The 22729-nt window shown below is 40.2% G+C and overlaps 1 long non-coding RNA gene across 1 annotated transcript in view; it reads left to right on the top strand.

The window, feature by feature from the left end:
• Positions 1–22729, top strand: part of LOC131478832 (uncharacterized) — a 245094-nt gene that overhangs the window by 26584 nt on the left and 195781 nt on the right. The gene's annotated exons all lie outside the window — the stretch shown is intronic.

Genomic DNA, 22729 nt, shown 5'->3' on the forward strand with positions numbered 1-22729 from the left:
CTACTTGACTATGTCAATTAGATGAATTTATGGAATTCATTGACTTTACATTTAAGGTATACTTGTAATCAAACAGCTCTCATGTAAGTGCTACAAGGATGCAGAGAAAGCTTAGGATCAGAGGAGAGACGCAGTAAGGATGAGCCATCACATTTGTGGTCAGTTTTTCCTGCCACAGTATAAAGCAAAACCATGGGCTTAATGTGAGTGAAGGTATCTATGTGTGATGTGCAAAGCTTCAGTCATAAGCTAGGTTATGTTTGAGTGAACTGTGCCTAAGAGGACAAATGCATAAGCAATATGAAGATTGGGGCTCACCTGTGGTATTGATGTTTGCTGATATAAGAAAGGGTATGGCTAGTTAGGATGAATGAGATAGTTTGTGGTGCAGGGTATAAAAAACTATAGTGTTCATAGAATTTTGGGGCTATAATCCACAGTAAGAAATACATATTTTTGATGCACACCCTCTTCCACACAACCAGCAAACTCTTAGAATTATAAAAGCATTTAGAGATTTAAAACAGAGTGACAGAGAGACAGGAAGGGAGATACAAAGAGAGATTTACATCTGCTGCTTCCCTTTCTGAGTGGCCACAGAAACTAGGTCATCAAGCCAATGCCAACACCTGAGTATTCCAGACAGGTCCCCTACATGAATGACAAGGGCCCAAGAATTGGACCATCCTTCACTGCCTTTCTAGACACATGAACAGGAAACTGGATCAGAGAAAGAGAAGCCAGGATTCGAACAGTACACTATATGGGCTGCAGGCATCAGAAGTAATGATAACTTACTGGGCCACCATGCTAGTCTCCAGAACAAAATTTTCTAAAATAACAGTTATCCTTTCTACCTGTGATGCATTGAGTTTGAACTTTCCTATTAGATGCAATTATATTATAGCTTATGTCTGACCATTCATTTTCCTAAAAATATAATGACAATGATCTATTAAATTAAATTAAGGGCTTGGGGAGGAGGTAAGGGAAATCCTAGGGCCTACAGAACTGTATCATAAAAAGATAATAATAAAAAAGCAAAAAAACATAATTAAGGGCTTAACAATGGACCATACTATGTAATGGTATTATACAGTGACTGGGTAAGAGTTTTTAAATCTGTCAATATAAGTTCAAATATGAAAATTCCATCTCCTTTTTGCACTAGATAATTGGCATGTAAATTATCTCGGACTGTGATAACAAAATAACATAAGTGACTTAAAAACAGAAATGATTTTTTTCAATCTTGGAAGCTATAAATATGAAATCAAGGTATCAGTTTGATCAAATTCAGGTGATTTTGGTCTTTCTTTTTGTCTTCCAGATGTCTGCCTCATTGCTGTGTGCCCTTGTGGCCTTTCATTAATGCATGCTAGAAGATTGTTATAACTGATTTATCCTTAATTCCTTCCTGAAGTCCTCCTCTGCAAATACAGTAATATTTAGGGTTACATTTTTAACATCTGACATAATTCAGCCAGTAGTGCTTGTGTAAGCTGCCCAAGTTCTCTTCATCTCAGTTTCTTTACCAGAGAACTAGAGTAGTAAGATAGTACCTATATTATTTGTTCATTAACAGTATTTACTGAATATCTAATATGCACCAATTCCTCAGTAAGAGAACCAAAATGAAATGATAGAGAAACATTCTCATTCCATGGGACTTCTGTGGATAATAAATGACATAATGGTTGTAAAGTGCTTAGCAACGTGTAGTGTTCAACACACGTTAGTTGTTGTCACTGTTAATTGGTAAATAACACACCTGGTTGAAATTGGGTCCATCTCCTGGATGCAGAGGAGATGTCTTCTCTTGTCAAATTGTGGGAGTGATGCTGTTATTAATGTTGGTTCAATTAGTCCATCCACATGGCTTGAATGAAGCTGTCTGTGTATTTTTCATTCTACCCAGAGAGTCAGGCCCAACACTGAAGGGAGCTCAGCTGTATCAAGATGGATGGCTTGAGTTTTCCGTAACTGAGATGGATAGGAATCATAGGGACTCATAATCTAGATGGATAGATACACATAAACACAACTCTAATGCATCAAATCAGTGCTATAATAGAGTTATGAACAAAGAGCTGAGGGAGTACAGAGAAGGAGGATGAATTCTGCTTGAGAAATGGGAAAAGTTTCTCAGAAAAGCAAGATCTGAGCTTCATCTCCTTAAATATTCAGGAAAAAACCAAAAGGGGTAATGAGAGTTTTTTTAAGCAGAGAGAGCCCACAAAGACTGCACATGTCTACGAAAGGTCAAGAAACCCAGGGTGGCTGGAATAAGTATGGTGTAAGTGAGAATGCTTGAGGATGACCCTAAATGAGCCAATGCTAAATGCATCGTGGAGTGCAATTTCTCAAATGAAATATGGCTTAAGAGATACAGCATGTAGTAAAACAAACTATGAATATTTTTTGACTGAGAAGTGTGCAGCAGTCGGGAAGAAGGATTAGATAACCAGGCATTCTAACCAGCAGTCTGTTGGAGTTCAGGTGAGAGATGAGGGCTTGGCAGACAGTGCAGAGAAATGGACTCGTGTGAAAGCCATTTATGACATTGAATTTATTTGGGATAGTGAGAGGAAAGATCTGTAATCAGGAGCCATTTTCTGAAGAGGGAATCTAGATGGAAAAGTGAGTTTGGGCAGAAAAGTGTGTTCATGTTGGACATGTTGAGTTTGTGTGGTTTGACGTAATTTGTGTAAGCTGTAACTCTGTGATAGAGAAGTAACCAAAATCTAACTAATGATTAACCTAGTTATCTCCAAAAATTTTACTAGAGAAAGTTGTGCTTAAAAACTAATTTGAATATGTGGTTTTAAGAGTTGCCAGCACACCGGGAGGATGGAGTCTGATGTGTGGCTTGTTTCTGATAGTGAACACAGTTTCTTTATTTAGAATCTCTTTCCAGTATCAATTAAACCCCAGTTAAATTTGACATCTCTTAACCTTGCATTGGATCAAATTCATTGCTACAGCAGAACCCATATGGCACAGAGACAGTTGTAGGCATCAGTTCATTGCTTATGTAGAGTTACTGGGCCAGTGCCAACCAGTAATCACTGCTTTTTGTTAATAGATATGTTTGCTTTGTACTCATTGCTATACACAGAGCTCTGGATTAATTAGATCAAAATCTGTCATCCATCTAAGAAGCCACAAAAACCTACTATTTGTGGTTCTAAGGGAAAAGGAATAGTACATTTAGGCAAAATTAAAAAAATAAAAATTATTTGCTTGTTTCCATAAGAACTCAGATGATCTAAAAAAACAGAGCATTACATTATTTTTGATAATTAACAGAGAACATAGAGTAGGCTGGAAAATTGAGTAGTTGAGCCCTTCTGTGGAATCAAGGTGAGATTTTGCTCATTTTACGAATCCGTTGACTTTTTTTAGGGCTCAATTTTACTTTCTGATATTTGCTTCCCTGAAGGTTGACAGGCATATTTTGTTTGGGTGTGAAAATTAATAGCAAGAGTCACCTAGTCATCAGGTCAAAGTTTTGTTTAAGCTGGAGAAATAGCCACCAGGTTGTTTTGCACACACGTTTGAGCAAGCAAAGAAGTGGCATTCCAGCCACAACTCTCTCGTGACTTTGCCTTTGGGTCTGCAGGACCAAGCTGCCCAGGCAGAGACCCTTGCACCCTGAACACCTTCTGTGCATCACTAATGAAAACCCTTTGGAATGGCTTATGCTAAATCTCTTTTCTGAAGTCAGTATTTCCAGATGGGCTTTCTGTTACAGAAATGCAGATATTGCTTGTACATTGCAGCACTGCAGATATTAATTGCCCTTTCTTATATGGAAACACATACTGGTGGAAATAATGTCCAAAAGTTTCTACCCTAGGTTTATGGATAGCTTGGTCCAATACATGATAATCATGAATGTTTACTGAATGAATAAAAGATACAAGTAGAGAGAAGAGGATGTAAGCCCATATCTACACAATGATCCTGGATAGTTTTGGACCTCTGCAGTAGAAAAGACTCCAATCTGTTGTAAGCATAGGGCCTGTTGATTGAAAAACAAATTGATGCCATCCAAATCACGAAGGTTGTTGCAAGCATGAATCTTACTTCTTCAAAATTTCCATTTTTTAAACATTTATTTTTAATCCAGAAATAGTAATTCTATATTTTATGAAGTATAGTGTGAAATTTTGATGTATTTTTAAAGATTTATTTTATTTTTATTGAAAAGTCAGCTATACAGAGAGGAAGAGAGACAGAGAGGAAGATTTGCCATCTGATAATTCACTCCCCAAGCGGCTTCAACAGCCAGAGCTGAGCCAATCTGCAGCCAGGAGCCTGCAATCTCTTCTGGGTCTCCCACGTGGGTGCAGAGTCCCAGTGCTCTTGGACTTGCTCAACTGCTTTCCCAGGCTACAAGCATGGAGCTGGATGGGAAGCAGGGATGCCGGGATTAGAACCAATGCCCATACGGGATCCTACTGTGTGCAAGTCAAGGTCTTTAGCCATTGTACTATGGCCCTTGGCCTGACATTTTGATATTTATATGTAGTCTGAAATGATCAAATCAGACCAATTAACATTTGTATCAACTCAAATGGTTATTATTCTGTTTAAAGATTTATTTTTTTTTAAAGATTTTTTTTATTATTATTGGAAAGCCGGATATACAGAGAGCAGGAGAGACAGAGAGGAAGATCTTCCGTCCGATGTCTCACTCCCCAAGTGAGCCGCAATGGCCGGTGCGCGCCAATCCGATGCCGGGAACCAGGAATCTCTTCCAGGTCTCCCACGCGGGTGCAGGGTCCAAAATCCTTGGGCCGTCCTCGACTGCTTTCCCAGGCCACAAGCAGGGAGCTGGATGGGAAGTGGAGCTGCCGGGATTAGAACTGGCGCCCGTATGGGATCCTGAGGCATTCAAGGCGAGGACTTTAGCCACTAGGCCATGCCGCCGGGCCCTAAAGATTTATTTCTTTGAAAGTCAGAATTACAGAAGGAGGAGGAAGAAAGACACATATATTCTGCATGCTGATCTACTCACTAGGTCAAGCCCAGGAGCCAGGCACACCTTCCATGTGCCTTCAGGGTCTCAAGAACTTGAGCCATCTTTGGCTACTTTACCTTGGTGCATTAGGAGGGAGTTGGAGCAGTCAGGACTTGTACTTGTACCAATATTAGATGCCAGTATGGTAGGTGTTTTAATCTAATATGGCACAATGCAGGACTCTGCTAACTCCCTTTGTGAAATTTATTTTTAGTTCCTTTATTTTTCAGTAGGGATATTTACTTTCTTATCATTGAGTAGTTTGAGTTCCTCTTATATTTTATGGTAGTGCCTTATCTGATGAATGGTTTCCATGTATTTTCTCCCAACTGTTGGTGGATTCTCTGTTATGTTCCCTTTGTCATGTGGAACTGATTTCATTGGATGCAATTTTATTAGTATATTTTTTGTTTTTGTTGCCTTTGCTATTGGGGTCACATCGAAGAAATCACTGTTTAGATCAATATCTTATGTTTTGCATTTCCAACAATTTCCTGTATCATTTTTCAACTGCCACTTTGTACTGATGGATCATTCATTAACTGACTCACAATTGAACACTTGGGTAGTGACAGATTGTAGTTAACAGTTATTTTCCTGCTGTTCATGTTAGTTTCTTCAAATAGCTGCACTGTGATCACATAATAAAAAATTTTGTACCAAGACTGTTAGGCGAGGAGAGCCTTTCTTCAAACGATAGTGTTTTTATCTACCTTGATAACAACTTTCCAATCCCTGAGAGGGTATGAGTTTCTGGGTTCAATATTAAATAAGATCTTAGTTTTAGTGCCATTACAAGCATAAATGGCCTGTGAAAAAGAAGCAGTGGATGTAAGATAGACTGGGCAACTACTGATACTGGATTCAACATAGGACAAAAAACTTCAGAGTCCAGCTGTGAAGCGATGGATTGCAGTGCATCAAGGAAGGTTAGTGAATCACAATAGGAGTATTATCTGCATAGAATAATCCAAGCTTTTTATGGCTGGTTAACATATTTTTGTGTAGATGAGAGTAAAAGACTAGACAGTCCTCATACAAAACCAGTCAAAGCAGGGTTCATTGGAAGGCTTTCTGTTGTTGGTGGCAGCAGTGTGCAAGTTTACTATTGTTGCTTGTATTTTGGGGGTAGCTCATAGAGACATATGAGAGTCAGATGTGAAACTGTGGACTGTGAAATTTGTGAAGCTCCTTTGGCAGTCAGGAACTGTCACAGCAATGTGCCTTGATAGATGCTTGGCTTCAGTCCTTTCTTACAAGTTCCTGCTGGTTGTAGATGGAAAGCTAGTCTCTATCTCCTGGGTAGTCAGCAAGCCGGGCCCAAGCTTTGCAGCTCAATCTGCGTGGAAGGGCAATCTGGTGGAAGAATTACCACATCAGCTTCCCTGATGCCAGCCCGTTCCTTCGCAAATTGTTTGTGGGTCCAAGCTTTGAGGTGGACAGAACTGCTTATTTTAAGCATGAGGCCATAGCTTTTATTCTTGGCATTAGCCGGATTTAGCTTCTTTCCTGGGAAGCTTGATTGAGAGGGATCAGTTCTGGGAAAATTCATGCTTATCTCACTACCTCATCAAGGACTTGCTTTTTGAAATTGTCAACATATTTTGGGGAAGATATGGAGATACATAAACACTGGAAAAAGCTACTTATTGAACACTTATGTGCCAGACACTTCATTAAACATTTCTTTGGAAATTATATCAGTACAAGGATTAAAGGACAGTGGTATGACAGGCAAAGGCATCGAAGTTCATCAGAGATTAAATAATAGGCTCAAAATCATTCTGCAAATCAATGACACAGCTAGAATTTATACTGAGGAGATCTGACTGCTAAGTCTGCTACATTGACTCATTGCCCAAAGAATCCAACTGCATGTCCTAGCAGTTCTCTTTCTGAGGAGAAATCCTTAGAATTATGAAGTTCAGTAACAAACATAGTGTGTTGTTAAGAACATATATGTATGTTCTATGAGGTACAGAAAATAAACATCTTATTTACTGAACTTTAACAAATATTCTCTGACACGGTCAGTGTCAACACCATGTCAGATTTTCCTTCTGCCTTCTTATTTCTTTGGTAGTTATCTTTGAATTTTAACACTAATGCTCAAATGAGCATAGCGCAATTGAAAATTGTCCCATGTCTACATGTTCCTCCTTAGAACATGTGAATTTCTAACAGCTTACTGGTGACCTTTTCCCACATTATTATTATTATCCAATATTGAAATTCTATCACTTAAAAAAGATTCATTTGTTTCAAAAGTATACATTACAAACTCTCTCATATACACACATGCACACAGAGAAAGGGGAAGGGTGAGAAAGATTTTTCCAATCACTGGTTAATTCTTCAGGTGGCCACAATGGCCATGGCTGAGCCAGATAAAAGCCAGGAGCCAAGAGCTTCATTTCGGTCTCCAGCATGTCTGGCAAGGGCCTCAATGCTAGAGCATTTCCTGCTGATTTTCTCAGGCCATTGCTACAGAGCTGGGCTGGAAGTGGAGCAGCCTGGTCACGAATTGGAGCCCATGCAGGGTGCTGGTGCTTCAGGCACGGCTTTAGTCATTCTGCCACAATGTCAGCCCTGCATTTTAATTCTTTCCCAAAATTAGCCGTTGTCTTACTTCAGTTTCAGTCAGTTTTTATTTGGACTTACTAACACATTTTAACCCATTTCTTTAAGTATTATTTTTTCTTACAACCTGCTCTGTTCTGGGCTTGATTTGCTTCTTTCTGAAGGACACCCTTTAGTAGTTCTTTCAATCTTTGAAATTTTTCTTTGATCTTGATATTTAATGATTGACTAGATAAATACAGAATTCGCCACACTGACAAATATTTGTTCTCCACATTTCTTATTGGTAGTGATGGTTCTTCAACTTTAAATCATTTTCTTCTTGAATGCTATAAGAATTTTAGTCATTGTAGCTCCAAATATTACTATTCATGCCACATTATTCATGCATCATCTTTGTTTTATATGCTGTTTTCTTTTGTTCTTCCTACAATTTAACAGTTATATATGTGATATATGTTATGTTTTCTCTTTTGTTCTTCCTACAATTTAACAGTTATTTTACATTTTGTCTTCTATCTTTAGCTGTGTGAGATGTCATTTCGGTAATATTCCTTTTCTGTTTTTTTTTACAGTTCATTAATTTGTTTTCTAAAGGAGTTTAAGACAATAATGTATCATTAGTATGTTGAGATATAATTGTTTTCAGTTAATCATATATTCTACAACCTTATAAAAATAAATAATCAAATTTTGAAGTATTTTTTAATTGTTTGGATTTTCTACATAGACAATCGTGTTCTTTGAGTATAAATGCAATTTTAGCACTTTCCATCCAGTCTCATTTAAATTTACATTTTATTTTCTTTGCTTTATTAAACTTGGTAAAACCTGTAGCATTTTATTCAATAGAAAAGTAAATGGGTCAGCCTTGCCTTCTAATCTCAGGAGTTATCCCTCTTAAGAGTGACATCCCATTGCCTGCTTCACCCATGTACTTATATCAGATGAAGAAATTTTCTTTTTCAGTAATTAACAGATTTTTTTGTGAAGTCCTGAAAGGACATTGGATTTTTGAAAATGACATCTTTTCAGAGTGTCGCATGGTTTTTGTTTTTTAGTTTGTTAATATGATAATTTTTTTCTATGTCAAACCCACCTAACGTGTGAAAATTTTTGAAAGTTTCTGGGCTGGCAGAGTTGCTGAACAGGCTAATCTACTGCAAGCACCAGCATCGCATATGGATGCTCTTTCATGTCCTGGATAATCTATTTCTAGTTCAGCACTTGCTTCTAGCCTGGGGAAGCAATGGAGGATGGACCAAGTCCTTGGGACCCTGCAACCATATATGATATCTTGAAGATGCTCTTGGCTTCTGGCTTCATATCAGTTCAGCTCTGGTCATTGTGGCTTTTTGGGGAGTGAGCAAGTAGGTGAAAAAATCTTTCTGTCTCTCCTTCACTCTGTAAACCTTTTCAATAAAGATAAATAAGTCTTAAAAAGAAATTTTTGAGAGTATCAATGGATAAATGTTAGTAGAAAGAGAGCAGAGGCTTGAAAAGAAAAAGATGAGGACTGAGGGATGAGATGTAAGTACAATATAGTGTCCAGCATTGCACACACTCACCACTAGCAAATGTACAGTGGCTAGCACAGGCTGCTCCTCATTTACTTTATGCTTTCCCCTAACATGGATTTCATGCTCACACAACAGGAACTGTGCCTTCCATCTGAGAATAGGTATATAATGAGACAATTATGCTATACTTGATAAAAAAGACAACATTTATTAGTTTATATATTAAATAAACTGATATTTGCTATTTAACAGACACTGTTGGAGAAGGAGAGAGAGAGAAATTATGTATCTGCTTGGATATTCCTCCAGGCTTGAAGGAACTTGAGATGTGCGCGTCCAAATCAGAAACAAGGAAAGTCATGGTGAGAGAGAGAGAGAGAGAGAGAGAGAGAGAAAGGGAAAGAAATTTCCATCCAATGGTTTACTTCCTAAATAGCTACAATGACTAGAGCCAGGACCATCTGAAGCCAGGAGCATCTTCCTAGTCTCCCACTTGGAGTAGGGACCCAAACATGTGGGTCATTTTCTGTTGCTTTTCCAAGTGCTTTAGTAGGAAGATGGATCAGAAGTGGAGCAGCTGGGGCTTACCCATAATCATATGAAAAACTGGTGCTACAGGTAGCATATGTACTCTTTCTGCCACAGTACTGACCCCAGAGTTAGGCTATTTTTGCCCACTGAGATTTTAGCTAGCAGACACTGGCTCTTCATTTCTGCCTTTGTTTTGTGGCTTCACATTACAGAGCCTGGACAACAGCTCCCAGGGTTAGCTCTGAGTAGGATAGAGGGACCATTGGTAGCACTTAGCATGTGAGAAATACAAAGTTAGGGTGTGTTGTTGATAATGGGGTGGTCTTGGAGGGAATTAGTATGGTTTAAGACTATTTATTGGGCATTAGAGTCACTCTTTTCTTTAATCCAGATGTGTACTGCATATGACATCAATATATAGACTCACTGAGATGGAATCCACTGAAGCCCATTATGAGTATAGCAACAATTTTCTGTTCTGGAATTTATGCTTTATCTTTTATGGTCTGACTGCCATAGTTTTAACTGATGTAGAAAAATATATTCTCTTATATCCTAGAAAATGGTGTGTGTGGTATAAGAGAGAGGTGAGCATAAATTTGTGTGTATATATATTTTTGAATACCATCACAGAAGGACACTTTGCATTGCTTGTTGCACAACCAATTCGGGAGTCTGGGCAGCTTGTGTTTTTGAATATTTGTCTCAAAAGCAACAAACTAGAACTAATTAGCAACAGTTGTGGTTGGCTATGACAGAATCAAACTTTATGACCAATGGTCTTTAATTCCCAAGTGCTCTACAACTAAGAGAAAACTTAAAGACACAAACTCTACCAGCAAAGAATCTGTGGGCATCACTTTATGCAGTGTTTCTGTGGGCACTCACTTAATAAAGCAGCATCTCCTATCAACATTTTAAGACTGAATATTTCTCATATAACACTTGACTTGTGCTTGCTGGATGCCTGAAGGTTCTCATAGATTATGTTTATGGCCTGCTCTAGTGATATATGTGTAAATTACTATATCCCAAAGCTAATTTTCTCCCTATTGTTGTCCTATAGAATTTTTTTAGCTTCTGTCACAGCTAAAAGATCTATGACTTGAAGAAGGTGCAGTGTTGCTGAAAGCTTAAAGACATGTCCCAGGTTTTCAGGTTGGCTAATGCTGCCCAACATGTACCAATAAATTCCCAGATTTCCAGCATGATACTAGATGTAGGCACATTTGCATAAGGACAAGGTTGCATATGAATTTGCAGGCATCTTATGAAGGCCACAGAGAATTTAGTCCAAATATGACTGGTACACTCAAACACTATAGCCAGGGAATCAGGTGTTTAGAACTCAGGAGTAACTAGCTTAGGAGAGCAAATACCTAATTGTCAATTACACTGGATAATCCTCCCCTCTCTTCTGGCTAGTTAACTGCTTATGAATATAAAAGGTTGGTAGTCAGATTGTTGAATGTAGCAATGGCACAAATTCATCAGCAGAGCTTGCAAAGATCAATGTGCGAGTGTGTGTGTTTCTGACTTATTGTGGCGTATGTCTCAATAAACCTATCATAAATTGAAAATGCCTGTAATACCCCTAATCTACTGAACATTGCTGCTGAGCAACATTGCACATCATAGAGTATTGATTGTTTTGCCTGTGACCACAGGGCTGACGGAGAGCTGTGGTTTTAATGCCACTGCCCCAGTTCAGGAAAGTATTCTGAATATTGCTAATCCAGGAAGAGATGTACATTCTAAAAGGTGTACTTTCTATTGAATGTGTATGGCTTTCTCACCATAGTAAAGCCAGAACATTGTATGTCAGTTCATCCATCTGAAGTTTGGGACTGGCTACACATACATGAATGTACTTCATAACGATTGTGAAAAATTGGCCTAAATGATTCATTTATTTTGGTACAGAAAGTGAAATCCATGTGGGCTTTTTCTTTCAAGATACATAGTTTCCATGAAGTTTTTGAAATTCAAGTATGTGTGCTTACCATATATGTGCACATGCATGTTTACATTTTTGTGTCTATATCCTCTCTGTCTCTACATGTATACCTGCAAGGATGGGTACAAAGAGTGCTGGTGAGATTTTTTTTTTACAGCTACCAATAACATCAATTCTCATTTGTGTGGACATGAGTATGATTTTAAACAAAAGGAAGAGGTCTTTAAAATATGAATACAGAAGTATAGAGGAGCTTTCTGCTGTTTAAGTTGCATAAGTCTGAAGCTGACTTGTTGCACAGATGTAGAAGGCATTATAAAAGCAGAGAAAGCAGAACTTGGAGGTCTTCACAACGTGGGAGAGAGCTGATGTCTAGTACAGTCATTATCTTAGACTGAATTTGACTCAGGTAAATCTGGAAGTGTGCATGTCTTGGTAATGGAGCAAGGTAATCAAACACCAATAATACTGAAAAGCTATTTGTGGACAGTGGGGCTATGCCTACATATGCTGCTCCTGAAGACTATGAAGTTGGTTTCATATTAGGAAGCCATTGACTTTCTGCCATTGTCCATACCTACAATGTCAGGGTACACTTAAATAGGAATGATGGACTTATGACTGCTAATGAAGGACTGAACTGTTGTAATAATATATGGGAAATTAGCGGGAGGGAGGAAATTTTGGGAGGCGTAAGAGAAATCCCAGAGCCTGTGGAACTGTATCCTAAAATTAAAGCAACAACAAAACATCATCTCATCTATAATTCTATCCTTAAGACCTCCCCTAGCAATGTGATGGTGATTCAATTCTTTCTTCCCTTTTCTTTTTATTTTAGGCCCAAGATAGCAAAAATGGGGAACTGAGCCATTAGCAATAAAATTTAAATTAATAGAAAAATTTTAGAGCGCTATCATTTTTAAAATTTATTTTTAATTTTACATGATGTTAACATAGATCAAGGGTTAGGGAAAAATGGGTATGATCATTTTTTCCCAAATTTTCTGTTTCGCCTTCTTGTTTCATGGTAGTGGTGGTGTGGGGAGCAGGGATAAGGAGAGAAGCCATACCCAGCCTCCCGACTGCTCCAGAACCCAGTATGGAGAATGGCCACTTGATATCAAGCAAGGATCCCAATGTGGCACATACTCCAAAGGTTCTGCCCAGCTGGTTTCAATAATTTTGAAATGTTGTCGCTCTTGCTGATCCAAGTATGAGGGAACACTTTCAATGTCCATTGGCTGACATAGTTGATCTCAGAGTCTCCGTTCACCAAGATATTTGCTGTCACCATTTGGCTGGGGTGGTTGTACAATTTATTCTGTCGTGCTTCCTCTGGGATGGTACAAATGCTACCTGCAGAGCTCAATGGGCTGGCATAGCCTCCATGTAGATCTGGGCTAGCTGTCCACTACTCCATCTTTTCCAATGAAGAGGACCAGTTCCTGCACGTGGGCCAAGGACTCTAACCAGGCAACCCAGGCCCTGCCTGACTCCCAGCCCCCGAGGCTCACAGATCTGGAACCCACCATGCAGGTGAGCCAAGGACCTGGGCCAGGCGATACGGGCCCCATTGGACCTCCCTGGCCCCAGGACTTAACCAACCCAACACCCACACTCAGGAGGGCCAAGGACCCAGGCCAGGCAACCTAATTCCTGACAGACCCCCACCCCCCACCCCTCAACCAGCCTCTGAGGCCCAAGGTCCTGGCTACCACTGTGCAGGCAGGCCAAGGCCCCAGGCAAGGTGACCAGGGTTGTGCTGGACCCCCAGCTTCTGAGGCTCAGGGGCACAGTACCCACAACGTAGCTAGGCCAAGGACCTGGGCCAGGCAACCCGGGCCCCACTGGAGCCTCTGCTCCTGAGAGTCATGGCCTGGCACCCACTGCATAGGTGGGCCAATGACCCAGGCCAGGCAATCCAGGCCCCACCGGATCCCCTACCCCTGAGGCTCACCGGCTGGGTACCCATAATGCAGGCCATGGGCCTGAGCCAGGCAACCTGGGCCCTGCTGGAACCCCCATTCCTGGGGCTCAAAGACTCAGCTCTCACCACACAGGCTGGCCAAGAACCTGGGCCAGGTGACCAGGACCCTGCCAGAACCGCCCCCTCCAGCCCCTGAAGTTCATAGGCCCAGCACCCACTGCGCAGGTGGGCTGAAAGCCTGGGGCAGTTGGCCAGGGCCCTACTGTGTCCCTGCCCCCAAGGCTCACAGGCTTGGCACCCACCACACAGGTGGGTCATGGACCCAGGCTAGGCAACCTGGCTCCTTCTAGACCTCCCACCCCCAAGGTTCACAGACCCAGCACCAGCCTTTCCCTGACTGTCATGGCATCCAACAGCGGGTGCTGCAACCTAGCTCAGTCCAGTCAGCCCCCAGTTCCAGCTTGTGCTGGTGGATTTTGCAGCCTAGCCATACCGAGTTAGAGGGATATCTTTAGGGCAACATGGGCAAAGAGAAACAGTCTTCTTTAAATTGTGTATATAATCCAGTTTCTATGAAACTCCCTCTCCCAGTCTCCATAGTTGGCTTTTGTCATCTTTGGCATCCTTCCTAAACTCCTGTCTTATCCCTGCTTCAGTCCTGTCAATGCATGTCATATACTCAGGGAGAAGATAAAACTCAGCAAGCATGAATTCTTGTGATTTCACTGTTCTGTTTTTTAATTCCATTTGTCTTGATTTTCCCTCTTGTCTTGGGTTAGAGGCTAAATTCCCCCAACATGTCCTCTTGATCTCTTTCACTCATCATACTGAAACCATTTGCCAAGAACTTATCTGGACTATAAGATGCTGGACTCTATGCTTGGTATATGCTTGCAATGAAAGAATCTCAACTGAACTTGAACTGTGGTATGCAACAAGGTGGAGGAATCCACTAATGGGGGGAGGGTTGGGGAAGGGGTAGGGGGAATCCCAGTACCTATAAAACTGTGTCACATAATGCAATATAATTAATTAAAAAAATAAATAACAAAAAATCCAATGGTTACTCATTAGCTCTTCTATTTTTTCAACATTTCATACGATTGATTGCATTCTCATTTTCAAAATTTCTCTTTTAGCCTGGATTTAATAATGCCATTTTCTTTTAAACAGTTTTCCTATAACTTTGATTAATCTTTTCTCATTTTCTTTCTTTTCTGTCCTTATATATCAGTATTTTCTTGGTCCTTTTTCTTCTAACTTCTATCTTTTCTGGATGTTTTCTCTCACTCCTATGACTGCAGCTGCCATTCATGTGTCCATATTTCACAGTACTTACGTTTGCTTAGACTTCTCTACTGATATCTAAACATGCAAATGACTGCTTATCACAGAACCCTTGAATTTGAATTAAGTCAATTTTCTACCTCATGTAAGCTTTATTAATTTTCATAAAAAGCAGAATCTCAACTTGCTGGATATGTTTCTTCATAGAGAAAGAATTTCGCTTGGGAAAAATTATGTCTTATGTGGGTAATATTAAAAATATATTTTTAAACTGAGGTATAAAATGGAAGTAATAAGAAAAATCGTTTAAAATATATCCTTTGGGTCTTTCTCACTGTTTTTTTTCTGAAAGTCAGAAGATATAAAGGGCCAGAAAGGTTTCCTTCTCAAGGAGTAGTCTGGGTGTGGTGTCAGATTCATGGTGGAGATGGTGTCGCAAATGTGAGTGAGGGCTAAAATGTGTCAGAGTCTACACAGAGTGAAGAACGCGTAGACATGGAGAGATACCTCATTTGGGGTGCCAGCAGGTGTAGTGGTGAAAAGTGGTCCAGGAAACAGAAATAATGGCATCAGAGGTGGTTCCATTTGGTGTGTTAATCAAAATAACAAAGAACTAGAGATAATGAGATCCAAATATCTCACTTTTGAAGAAGAACACATACATAAGTATGAAGAAAGCTTGAATAACCCTTGTGGTGTGGGACCAATTTTAGAGATGCTTGCATGAGCTCTTGCTTGTAGACAGATGCAGAAATAATGTCTGCATGAATGTGTTTGTGTTATATGTGTACATTTATGCACATGTGTGTGAACACATGCAGGTACACATACACACACACACTTTTGTTGTTCCCAGCCTCTACTGAGGAGACTTGGGGTGTAAGCTTTCCTATTATCATTGTGTACATCTAGTATCCACATCCTGGCTTATAAATATTGCTGTATGATAAAGGAAGCAGAGATCCTTGGGGTAAAGGCTGATTGCAGGACAAGGGCTGATACAATAAATGAACTTGAAGGCATTGCTGCACCAGAAATTGAAGAGACAATGGAAGAATGATTGAGACATGTCAAAACCTCAAATTCCAAATTACAGGGGGCTCCTCTGACCAATTTGAGGACAATTTAAACATCAAAATAAATGAGTTTAATAGATCATAGCATGAATTGACTAAAATGGATACTTATGTAGCCTCAAAGTATCTCTCAATGGAGTACTTACTAATTTCAAAGGGAAGAAGAGAAATGTTTGTGGAGAAAACAACCAGATACTTCCAAAGGCTCATTCACCATCCCTGGTGCTGAATCAAAATAACGAGGACAAGGTTTGAGGGTGAAAATCAGAAAGTTTATACACAACATATAACATTCAAAACATAACATGTTATACATAACATCATATCATCTTAAATTAAGGCAAACATGTGGTATTTAACCTTTTGTGATTGGCTCATTTCCCTTAGCATTATGGTTTCCAGTTTGGCCCATTTGGCCACAAAGAACTGCATTTTGTTTTTTTTAATAGCTGAGTAGTATTCCATGGAGTAGATGAACCATAGCTTTCTTATCCAATCCTCTGTTGATGGGCATTTTGGTTGCTTCCATGTTTTTGCAATTACTGATTGTGCTGCTATGAGCATAGGAGTGCATGTTGGTTTCTCATAAAACAATTGTTCTGGATATATTCCTAGGAGTGCTATTGCTGGATCATACGGTATGTTGAATTTGAGTTGTTTGAATATTCTCCATACTGATTTCCATAGAGGCTGTATCAGCCTGCAGCCCCACCAGCAGTGGAGTAGGGATCCCTTTTCCCCGCAACCTCGCCAACAAGTGTTGTTGGTGCTTTTATGAACTCGCATTTATCTTTAACATATTGGTTACTCATTACTATGTCAATTAATTCCATAATGATGTAAATTTTTGCTGATGGTATGTTGGAGCTTTCAATTGACTGGGATGATACTCTGCTGGCTCTGTCTTCAGACCAGAGAGGGTATACCTAAGAAGCCGTTGAACTTGACTGGACAATAAGATGTTGGACTCTATGTTTGGTATACGCTTGCAATGGGGGAATCTCAACTGAACTTGAGCTGTGGTTATGCAACAAGGTGGAGGAATCCACCATGGTGGGAGAGTGTGGGGAGGGGTGGGGAGAACCCAAGTATCTATGTAACTGTGTCACATAATACAATGTAATTAATGAAGTTAAATAATAAATAATTAAAAAAAAATAAAAAAAAGTCTAAAAAAAAAAAAGAAAAGAAAATCAGAAAGTTTAACCGTTAATAGATGAAGAGATGGCAGATTCGTGTCTCCAGAACTAGCATCTGACTGAAAGAGGGTACTTCCTGGCTTTTAAAGAGGCTGTGAGAAAGGGGGGAACAAGACAGATGAAGGACAAGGGACAATTGCATGTTGGTGTCCAGGCAGATAATGAGTGGATTCATAACATAGTGGTTACTTGATCTGATTATGTGGTGAGTTTGTGTTCTGATTCCTGCTTCGTCAATGTCCTATTCTTTAGGGAGTTTTATGGTGATTAAGCTTGCGGCTTCCCAGTGCAGGTGAGAATCACTACTACCATTTGTTGAGTACATGTGATAACAGATACTTTTCTGAGTGTCTCACATGGTTTACTCTGATGTATCAATATTTGGTGTAGCTTCTTGAGAACCAAAAGCTCACTTTTTTTTTTTTTTGCCCAAGTATGCTCCCTGTGCAGTGAGCAATGAAAATTGGCTGTCATGAAATAAGTAGCTCCTGACTCAGATTTGCACACTTTGGCTTGTGTCTGCCATGCCTGGGTCTTTTCCTATTTTGCCTGGAATGAACCTTCTACTCACCTTTTATTTCCATTGACATGATTAGGCTCATTTTACAGGTAAGTTCCATTGTCAAGAATTACTGAACAGTTTCTTTGGGAGTCCAGAAGTAGAGATGGAAGTAGAGATGCCTGTTTCGCTGTATCTTCACATCTGGATATGAATAGTCTCTATTTTATAGTTGCTCTAGATGACAATATATATGCATGTTTTCCTATATATCTTGATCTTATATTTTGCATGAAGTTTGCCTCATATCAGAGAGAACATGTGATATTTGTCCTTTTAGGATTGGCTTATTTCACTGAGCATAATACGATGCTGCATTTTCTCCCACTGTTTATACCTGTAATGTCAGGATATACGTGAATAGCAGAATGATGGACTTATGACTATTTTTGAAGGACAAGACTATTGTAATAATATAGGGGAAATCAGTGGGAGGAGGGGAATTTGCGTGGGTTGGGAAGGGAGCCTATGGAATGGTATCATAAAATGAAAGAAAGAATGAATAAATCAGTAAGTAAGCAAGCAAGCAAATAAATAGAACAGTTGGGTCAGTTGCAGCTGGAAAGTTAGGCAACTTGTCCATGGCTGTCTCATAGGATGCTGGGACTGGAAACCAGGCATTGCTACCCTAGAGCACTCCCAGAACTCCTGCCTCTGTTACGTCTGAGCATAGAGGATTGTGGCAGGCCTTCCAGGCAAGGCAAGTAGCTGTACCCAGAAAGGATGGTAAGACACTGTGTGGCAAATTTAAGGAACCCCCAGCCAGAGGCCTGAGGGAACCTGGGAATCAGACCTAGAAGAAATAGGTCGTGAAAGGCCGCCCGGGCCTAATGGGGGCGAAGCTGTTTGAATCCATTGAACTTGTCACTGGAGATGACCTATCCTGGTGCTGCATTACTCAATACCAAACAATATTTAAATGTGTCATCCTGTTGCTGAGTGAGCCTGTTGGTCACTCCTCACAAAGAACTGAGCATTCGAATTTCCCTGAAGGGAATGGGAGGTTTGAGTTGAGCCTGGTCTGGAGCAGAGCTGAATTTTTTTGCTCTGCCGGCTTCCCGCAGCGGCTTCAGGTCCGGTGTGATCTGTGAAACACGTGCATCTGCGGGTGCCATTGCGGCTTTCAGAGCAGCTGAGGACGGTGCTCCTGGAGCCTTCTGAAAGGGTCCAGTCATAAAAAGATAAAGCCCACGCAATGTTCCAAGGCATAGTACAGTAGGCGACGCCAGTTTTTGCTAAAATGGGATAAAGTTAAAACACACACACTGTGAAGCATTTGTCTGGTTTCAATAATTGAACAGGTCTTGCATTCTTGCTTCAGTCAGTTTCAACAGAAACGTTTCTCTGGGGGCTTCTGCTCGCGAACATCATCGGACTAATCATGTGGAAGTTCGCCCGGCGCCAGCTGGATGGGGAAAGAGCGGCTGGGTGCCTGGTGGTCGCGGTGCGGATGGGAGAGTCGGCAGCGCAAAGGACACCTTGGGGGGAAATGCTAACTTTCCTTGCTGGCGGAGTGTGTGCGTTAGTATGCAGAGACTGTGGGCCCATTGTGGGTGACTCCAGCCTTCTCAGCAGAATGCACGGCAGATGGCTTACATTTGCATTAGCCTTCTGGAGAAGGAATTTGCTACCGACAACATAAGCTGCAGCTTTTCTTTTCAGAATTGACAACGAATTGGCCAGAATGAAAATTTAGAAAAAAAACAGCATTAGCATCACTATTTCCACATTCCTTTTCTGAATAGGGGAAATGATTCCCTCTCCAACTGTGTCATTTGCACTCCCCCACCCCACAAATGTTTATTAAAATGATTTAGGTATTTCATTATGCAAAATGACTTTTATAAAAAGACCTTTCTTTTTGCCCCACAGTCACACATAATTTCTTTTGTCGCTTGTTATAGAGTGGAGTAATGTGAAGCTAGGACATATTATTTGTTCTAGTCTGTATTGGATAATTTATTACATTAAGGAACCAATAATTTTCAAATATAATCAGATTTAAGTTTTTAATAAGATTCATCTTCCCATTCACACTTGCTTAATTTAAGGATATTAGATCTGCTCATGAACGAGCTGCTTCTCAAAGACCGCATGCCCATTAAAGGGCTTTATTCCTGATGTGTTAATAGGATTTAATTACATCACCGTCTTGGAGTAGAGTCACAGTGCAATAGCTAATTGTGATAAGCCGAGCAGACAAGAGCCTGAAATGAAGTGGTGTGTAGTAGTCGGTTTATCGGCTTAGAAAATCAAGACGATTATTATTTAAAAATTGATGATTGCGTGCACTTGCATCATGTTTCCTTCAAATGTTGAAGAGAACAAACTTTCTTTTACCTTGTAAAAAGAAAATCACTTAAAAGGCCACCCACATAAAAGGTGAACAATAAACACTTAACAGAAACTACTTAATTGCCATTTATCTTTGGAATTGCAATGAGATTTTTACTACTGACTACAAAGAGATGTGTTTCAACAATTTACCCTGCTATTCTTTTGTCTTTTTGACTATTACATCCATGATTTTGGGTTCAGAATAATAGCTATGTTCGTTGCTAAAAAGTAATGATTTTCAAATTGCTCTTTTATCCTGTCTGAAACTTAAAAAAAAAAAATCTGTGGCTGAGCCCCTCCCACTTGGGGCTCTTCTCCCAGTCCTCTGATTGGTGAAGTGATAGCTGAGCGTCTGAGCCCCTCCCATTTAGGCTCCTCTCCCAGTCTTCTGATTGGTGGAGTGGTAGCTGAGCGTCTGGGCCCCTCCCATTTGGGCTCCTCTCCCAGTCCTCTGATTGGTGGAACGACAGACAGCTGAGCATCTGCCCTGGTGATCTGACAGGAGAATCAGGATGCTGCCCTTGGGAAGTCTTGTCAATTTCTCCTTCAGGATCACTTACATGGATTGGAAGAGTTCACTTCTGTGAATTCCTGTGAACCTGACAAAGTCAGTGCTTCTGCTTTAATGCTGATGTCTGTGAAACAGAATGCTTTTTGGAGTATCTTAAAAAAGAAAGAAGGGAAAAGAAAGAAATGGAAAGATAAGAAAGAAAAAAAACACAGTATGTTCTCTCGTTGAACTTTTCACTTGCAAAGTGAGTGACAGCTTCTGGCACAATTTCATGAGAGCTCAAAAACCTGACAAACAAAATTTGAGATGATACATCTGGCTCTGCATTGTTAAAAGCTGTTATGGAGATAGGAGAAAAAGGTATGAGAAAGCATCCACACTAATGCTTTTTGAAACACTTAAATCAGCCAAGATATTTCTGATGCCATTTTTTCCAAGACAAGATGGAAGAAGATGGAAATTATGTAAACTGGATTATAACCCGGCTGGGTGGATGCCTGTGCCCACAGGGCTCTTCTGGTTCTGTCAGAGCCACATCACTTCTGTCTCTCTCATGTTGGGATTTTGTGTATGGGTTCACAGTGGTTTCTCTTTCGACAAACAGTCTGAAAACCAAAAAAACAGCATATACTGGCTAATCCTAGCTTGCTGTTTAAGGAAACCACCAAAAGTCCATTATGTATTATTCCAGAATAGATCCTGGCACAGTAGGAGGCCTGGTGCCCATCTGCTGCAGCCTGGAGGACTCCTGGCCTGCATGCCCTGCGTGAGCTCTGCTTGGAGAAATGTGTATCTCACCCTGACTGAGGTCAATTGTACCTTCTTCCACAGCCCCTTTTCCCGCCCCCCGCAACTCCCAGTATTGGAATTGAATTCTCTCTTTGTGTGCTGTTTAGATGTTTATGGGACAAAAAAATAAAATCCAGAATTCTTAGCTGGGACAGATTCCTGTCTTTTTTTTTTTTTTTTTTAAGATTAGCAGGCAAAAAATCACACACAAGTGAAACACGTATTTCATATACACCTGGGGGACATCCAAGATACAAATGCATCACAAGAGAGCACTTTGGTTTCAGGATTGTATAGCATGCTCACCAATGTGTAAGCTTTTAGAAAGTGAAAGACACAGGGACAGTGCTGTATGGGTACTGGCATACAGCTGGGTTTATGCATGTCTTGGCATAAGAGATGAATTCAAACCAGGGACACACAAAAAAAGTGCAAGAATGGGATCAGGGTTTATTTAGAGATTAAAGATGCAATTCACACTCAAAAGCAAATGCAGCCAACCCCGTGGGGAGAATCGCAGCCACCCCTTCTATTTGGCAGGAGGTGGTTCTCTGATTGCATCTATAGGGTTCAGTGCTCTAATTGAATTAGACAGTATTCAATGTGAGGATCTCAGGGAAATGTTTCACCGTGTCTCTACAAGGAGCTCAGTATACAGGTGCTTGTTATGGGATTTTCTGAATTATGGAGGAAGCTCAGGTGTCTCACATGAAATGGCTATGCTGAAATGACAAGGAAATGGGTGGAGTTTTTGGCAGTGGCTGAAGGCACAGAGACTGATGGAAGACTCTTAGTTGCCTGTCTCTCCCTAACCCTCAGTCTAACTCACATCCAAAGGACCTGGAGATTTTACAGGTAAACCGTGGGAAGGCAAGGCAATGTCAGATAAAAGTTAGCCAAGTTTGTGGAGCATTTCTTTTGCATATGCTTCTCAATTGCCTTTAATCCTAGATAATCTTTATACAAAAAGGCATATTTTGTATATATCAAGTCCTTTCTACTCTAATTGGGTATGTCTCATATTAATCAATGATCAGTTCTTCAGTCCAGAGACAGCTCTTAGTCATCTTTAAATGAATTGTCAGATGAGAAACAACCCAACTAAATTTTAGAGCATGAATGCTTAATCATGGTGATTCTTCTTTTCCTCTCCTGATTGTCTTGGCATCCAACAAATTTCTTTGTATACAGGATGCATTTATTAAATGCTTGTGAAATCAAATGTTACATTTTCCTTGTCTATATCTGTATTATGATTGGGTTTTTTGTTGTTTTCCTTTGTAGCTATGTTTGTGATTTTTGCTTTCATTGGGTTTCTGGTGCATCACCACCATGATGTGTTTATTTTATGGTATTTCTGCCTTTGACTTACACTGACACACTTCTGCACCACTTTCCTTCCTCTTATCCTTGCTTTGGCCCAACTGTAG

The sequence above is a fragment of the Ochotona princeps genome, chromosome 2 (assembly GCF_030435755.1).
Source record: "Ochotona princeps isolate mOchPri1 chromosome 2, mOchPri1.hap1, whole genome shotgun sequence".
NCBI classification, from domain to species: domain Eukaryota; kingdom Metazoa; phylum Chordata; class Mammalia; order Lagomorpha; family Ochotonidae; genus Ochotona; species Ochotona princeps.